The 6,000-nt window shown below is 47.6% G+C and overlaps 1 protein-coding gene across 5 annotated transcripts in view; it reads left to right on the top strand.

The window, feature by feature from the left end:
• The first annotated feature begins 523 nt into the window (after positions 1-523).
• Positions 524-6,000, top strand: part of TAFA4 (TAFA chemokine like family member 4) — an 88,856-nt gene continuing 83,379 nt past the window's right edge. For 2 of the 5 annotated variants that reach the window (XM_029996261.2, XM_029996260.2), the window contains exon 1: positions 3,038-4,204. The gene's annotated coding sequence lies outside the window, so the exon portion shown is untranslated. The other 3 variants (XM_029996264.2, XM_029996263.2, XM_029996262.2) reach the window with 3 other exon arrangements.

The raw sequence follows: 6,000 nt of genomic DNA, 5'->3' as shown, positions 1-6,000 counted from the left end.
TGAGACATCCATATTAGCTTCTGTCATAAACTGGCTGAAGCGTGCTCGCTCGCTCTTTCTCATGCAGCGTTTTGTTTTGTTCTAAACTGAAGATGCAGCAAATCTCAGTAATAGCTGGGACCATACTAAATGGCACCCATCTGCTGAAGGCATAACCTTCATTTTAATTAAGACCCATAGTTTTGGAAAATTTGACCTGAGATTCTTGTTTCCCTTTTTTACCGTTTAATGTTGTGACCTGTGTTGGCCTACAGGATCCTCTAAGCTTGTGAAGCACAGCAGTATTTTGTTTGACTTCTTTGCTCATTAGAGACAACTTATAGTCTCTATGCTTAAACTGTTAAAAATTCTAATAAGCCAATCAGACTCTGTCTGATTCCTCAGGAAGCTGATACGCAACTGAGTGTTAGTTTTGCTGAAATTCCTGATTTTTTTTGCTGAAATTAGTTGTTTTCAACCTTTGGAAATTAATTATGTGCCGGAGAGGAGGTAACAACTTGTGCATCTGCAAACATCTTGAACAACACTGCTATCCTTTGTCAGCTGGAAACTTCTGTTCACTTTTTCTGTTTTTTCCACGGTTCCTGCCAACGCATCACTTGTAGTTCCCTCCATGAAGCTGTTATCAGTGCCAATGAGACTAGGTTTGATCATTGCTTATTGCATCAAGACTGCACAAGGCAAAATCATGTAAATCCTCCATTGATCTCCAAAATCACGGAATGAGATCAGACTGGCTCTTTTTTTTCCTTGTTTTATCACATGGCCATGGAATTTCCTTGAAATGCCCAGTCCCCTCCTTTGCCATCCTGGAGCCTAGAAATTGTGTTGGGACTCATTGGCCCATAAGAGTGGTGACATTGCAAAGCTACATCAGGATTTTTTGACCCAGCTTGTCTTGTATGAAAACCTCAGAGGCTTATGATGCTGTGGTTTGCTGAATGAACCTACCTGCTGCTTTGCTTGGCAGAGGTTTTGTAGATAACCAGGAAAGCCTGAAGCCGCGAGAAGAGGTGAAGCCAAGGAGAGAGGTGGGAGATGGATTCATAGGGAAGATAAAATGGTGGGTGTGGAGATTTGTAGTAATTAATTGCAACGCTATGGAGAAAAGGAATATACAGCCAATACAGAAATAGCTTGTGGCTAAAAATAGTTCCCTAAATCAGATATCTGAAAATATACTCAGTCAAGTGAAGCCATTTTCAAGGTGCGGCATGATGAGAACGGGACCTGAGTGCACGTTGCCTTTGTCTCTTCAGCTGAGGCATCGCACATGAAAGTCCCAGTTGCTGCTTCCTGTGTACAGCAAACCAGTATAGATATTAAATTGGGGCATAATGATGGATGAAACTGTGGGAAGTGTCTTGATTATCCCAGGTTTCTAATGTATAATTGAATTATTTTGGTAAGTATATTTCAAGCCCTTTGATTTCTGGCCTCTGTTTTTAATTACTCAGCCCCCTCTTGCCCTTGTGCATTATTATGCTACTCATTAGCATTCAGTGAGACTACAGAAGTTTGACTTCTGAATAAAGTAGCGTACAAAAGAGAAGGGATGCTTTTTATCTTACCACTTAATAATTTAAATGGAACCCTTTTCTTTAATCAATGTTTAATAGTACAATTGTTGTTTATTTAAACTGCACATTGCCTAATTTTGCAAACAAAAAAGAGGAAGGATAAACACGTTTAGAAATAATGAGCTTTGTAACCATTGTAATCTTCAAAAGATTTAAAATATCTACAGCACTTACAATGTCGGTTCATCTCAACAAGACAGTAACATGGGCCTGGAATATATCTGTATCATTTATGCAGTGCTAAGTAGTACAAGCCTATTTTTTATTTGAGGGAAGCAGAAAACCTTGCTAATTGCAAAACTGAAAGCTACTCAGCAGCGTTAATATTGTTGGCATGACCGCCAGCTGTGATGATTAGGATGTGTGACAGAGGGAGAGATAATTTGATCACAGGCCTGGGGACTAGAAGCTCCTGTGTCCTGCTCTTTCCCAGTACACCTATGAAGGCAAGGAAAATACAAGGGGAGATTTAGTTCAGCCCCACAATGCCCGCACTTTCTTGGGGAGGGTCCTGCAGGGCACAGCAGATGCCAGAAATAGGTGTGTAACACCAGGTTGCGGGAGCGGATGGGAGCTCAAACCTAGGCATTAAATTGTCAAAGAAAATAGCTTTTTAGGGGGTTAGTAATCAGGTGTGGAGGCACTGCATGTATGATGCTTGTTCCGTGTCATCAGCAAAATGTGGCTTTGGATGCGACTCAGTCACTGTGGGCCAGCAACTGGGAGCCTGAGCCATGGCAAGGTCAGGGGGACCCGCAGAACCCGACATAAAAGAGATGGACTAAAGCATCTGTCCCTCTGCTTGGCTACCTCATCTGTAAAACAGGAATTGATCAGGGATATCTCGAGGATTTAGAGATATCTGGAGACCGCTTTGGAGGTATTAAAACCAGCGAGCATAATATCTGCATTTCAAAGTACTCTTTGGACATCACTTAATTCATTTTGACAGCAACCCCGTGCAAGAAATGTGGCTGTCTCCATTGTCTGGATGGGAAAACTGAGTCTAAGAGACGGGCCGGAGACAGAGGTGGTTGGGGAGGGAAAAGTGAGCGCAGGATAACACCAGGTAAGGGAGAGCTGTGAACTCCTGTCTCCCACAGCTCAGCAGCCCGGTTGTAAGAGCACCTACAGCAGGCGAACTGCTCTGTCCACGCATTCTGGGGGGTGTTGATCCTGCGTAATCCCTGTCTGATGTCCTGGCTAGCCTGCTTTCAACAAATTGTTCCCCAGGTAGCAAGACCAGACCTTTTTCCTGCTGATTTGTGTCTCCTGTAGTCTAAATCTTCCCCTTTCCCACCAGTACATCCAGTTCTCTCCCTTTTCCCCAGATCTGCTTCTCACAATCCTTTGTGCAAGCTTGGAGCTCCTTCCCTTCTCTGCCTTTTCTCTGTCCCCTTTTCTAGGCTCTCTAGAGGTCTGGAGGGGTGTTAAGAGTCAGGAGCAGCAGGCAAGAAGGTGGTAGCTCCACATGTAAGGAAGGAGATGGAGAAATGTGATCTGATGCTGTGGGCTTGTTCCCTCCTATTTTGATTGTATTGTAGCTCCTGTTGATTAAAAGAGCACAGCTGAGTTATGCTAACATGAGATGAGGGAGAGCTAAGGCTGGGGGTTGGGACCCTTTCTTTCCAGCTAAATGAATTTATCCAAGATGTGAGAGTCTGCTACTGTGTTATTAACTTACAATGAACTGTGGTGTGAAAGCTACTGAGATTTTTACTGTTTTTGCACTAGAAAAGTTGCACATGGGCAACTTGAGAGGCAATATGCAATTCCACATCAGTTGCTGATGTGTGATCTCCTGTGATAAAAGTATCCCGCCCCATTCCACAAGGCATATTTTCAGTGGTTCTTCCAATTCAAGGAATGTTTGTCCAGGATGATGATGATTTGTATCACAACAGCATTTAGGGAATGTAGCCAAGATCAGCCTATCATTGCACTGAGCACTACAGTCACTTACGGTGAGACACTGCCCTCTCTCACATAAACGGGACAAATATCTCTAGATATTTAAATGCCTGACTCCCACTGAAGCACATATTTGGACATCACCGTTTAAGCAGGCACCAGGGCTTACAGGAGAAACTGAGGGTGTTAAGTGAGGTGACAAAGGTTGTACAGAAAGTCAGTGGCAGAGCAAGAAGCAGACTCCTTTTCCAAGTGGCTGCTGGATCGCCTGTCGAAGTGACCCTGGCTTTGTAGTCAGCGAAACACCATCTTTCACTTTTTCCATTTAAACTAAATTTCTGAAGGCGATGATTTATTGATAACCCGTAGGACTGCGGAGTACGGGGCAGCAGCGATCAGACGTGCAGTAAGAAGCGAAGGGAGGCCGTGGCTCTGACCCTCTGCGCCCTTCTCAAGTTGCGGCTGTCTCCAGAAGATGCTGCGAACTCCGGCCCGGAGAAACGTCTCCTTTCTCTCCCCTCAGGCTGAGCAGCGACCACTCGGATGCTAAAATAAGGTCAGGGCTCTGCCAGGCAGTTAAAAGCCCGGGCTGAGCAGGGCGTGCAGCTCTGTCTCCGGAAGGCAGCGCGATCTTCCCCCGCAGCATCCTCGCCGCCCGGAGCGGAGGGAGGAGAGGGCACTTCGCCCAAACCAGCTTGAGCTCCGCACTTAACGTGCGCGGTGGAGTCATGTACTGGGGGGGGGGAGTGAAGGGAGGGAGCGGGGAGCCCCGCGGAGGTGGGCGAGAGAGCAGAGCCGTAACACCGTGCTTCCTCCCCCCGTCTCCGAAGAGGAGGAGTGGGAGGGGAGCTCCAAAGCCACTTCGGGCGATGCACCGCTACGTGCGGGAGTCGGTGCGGAGCATCCTCCTGGCAGCTTGAACGCCGGGTGCGCTCCCCGCTCTCCCGTGGATGATTCCCACCCTCCTCCTTCCCCACACGCCTGCCCCTGTCTCCGCCGCTTTTCGGCGCAGCCTCTCCTCGGACGAGACGGCGGCCAAGGTAAGCGGGACCCGGGGAGCGGAGCTGGGACCGGGGGGTGCGGGATCGGGCTGCCCAGCCGGGGCTCCCCGCCGGCTGCCCGGGCTCGGTGCTCGGCGCTGCGCGTCCCGGCCGGGCTGGAGGGGAGATCCGTGCCGGGCGGCGAGGAGGGGGGAGGCAGCTGGGCTGGGAGAAGCGTGGCTTAATCCGCGATGTAACTTGTATTTAAGAGCGCAATTGTCAGGAGCGCGGTGGGTTAGAGGGACTGATCTCTGCCCGAAGTGGCCATCTGGGTCTGGCGGGTTGCCCCGGCCGGGAGGCAGCGGGCAGAGCACCCCCTCACACCCCCACAACGTTGCCGGCAAGTGTCTGGGATATTTGCGCTTTGAAGTAGGTCTTCAGCGAAACCCTGCGGGCTGGGCAAGCTCTGGCCTTGGGAGCGTGAGTGTCGGTCCGTAATGCTTCAAGTGTTTGAGTTAAATGTATCTATGCACTAGTGTGTGTGTGTGTGTGTGTAATTCATTTACTGCCATAGTTATTCTAGCGATGAGGGTGTCACTAGCAAACAGGCGAGCTTGCTTTGTAGGTATCGCTCTTACTTTTTCATTTTTTTCCTTTTTAAAAATGTTTTTAATTTCAGCTACCAGTTTTATAGCTCCTGAGATACTTCTATTTCCCAGATCTGTTGGTTTCTCACCACTGGCACTTTTACCTTTTTGAGTGGCAGATCTTGAAGATTTACTTTCTTTAAAATAGAGCTATAACAATACCCACTCCTTCCAGCGAGGCATGTGTTATTTCCTGACCCCACCAACTTCACTTTGACCAAAAAAAGCTGAAATAATCACTTAAGAGATGCGACTTTCCCTCTTTCAACAAGTTGTTTTATTCTCTGCTCCAGTAATTTCCTCTAAGACTCGCGTTCATTGTCGTTATGTAGATGATGTGGTGATATGCGTGATGTTAAACCTGCAGTCACTGGGGATTAATGCATGGGCATGACATCATCGACAGCCAATGAGGTGGTGGTTTTGGACACGTACTGACCCAAACTGTCTTCCAAACTGATGTGGTGATCCTGCCGTGCTCCCAAGGATAACGCAAGTTTGGACAAATAGGGAGGTTTCCTAGCACGGTTTCATTGTCTTTCTCAGTCTTGCATCCTCCTCCGAGATGGGCATGGTTCATTAAATAGCCACATGTGTGCGGTCAGTCTGGCTGATCAAAGGTTTCACTTCTTGGGAAGAGATTATTGAAAATGGACATATTAGTTCCCTGGTATAGAGAGAGATGATGTGACTGAGCTGGTTGCTGGCAGAATATAAACAGCCAAAGAGTTCTCAGCCCTTGTGGCAGGAAAGCTGCCTGAACAACATGTTTTAGCACACAGTGGGTTTACCTGTAGTAAATCGCCTCTTTTGCCTTATTGCTTGGAGTAGAGCTGCTCACGTGGAGGTAGGCATAGACTCCGTGTTGGGGGAGTGAGGAGG

The sequence above is a fragment of the Aquila chrysaetos genome, chromosome 20 (assembly GCF_900496995.4).
Source record: "Aquila chrysaetos chrysaetos chromosome 20, bAquChr1.4, whole genome shotgun sequence".
Lineage (NCBI taxonomy): Eukaryota > Metazoa > Chordata > Aves > Accipitriformes > Accipitridae > Aquila > Aquila chrysaetos.
The sequence above is the reverse complement of the archived record's forward strand: the minus strand, read 5'-3'. Positions and strand labels throughout refer to the sequence as shown.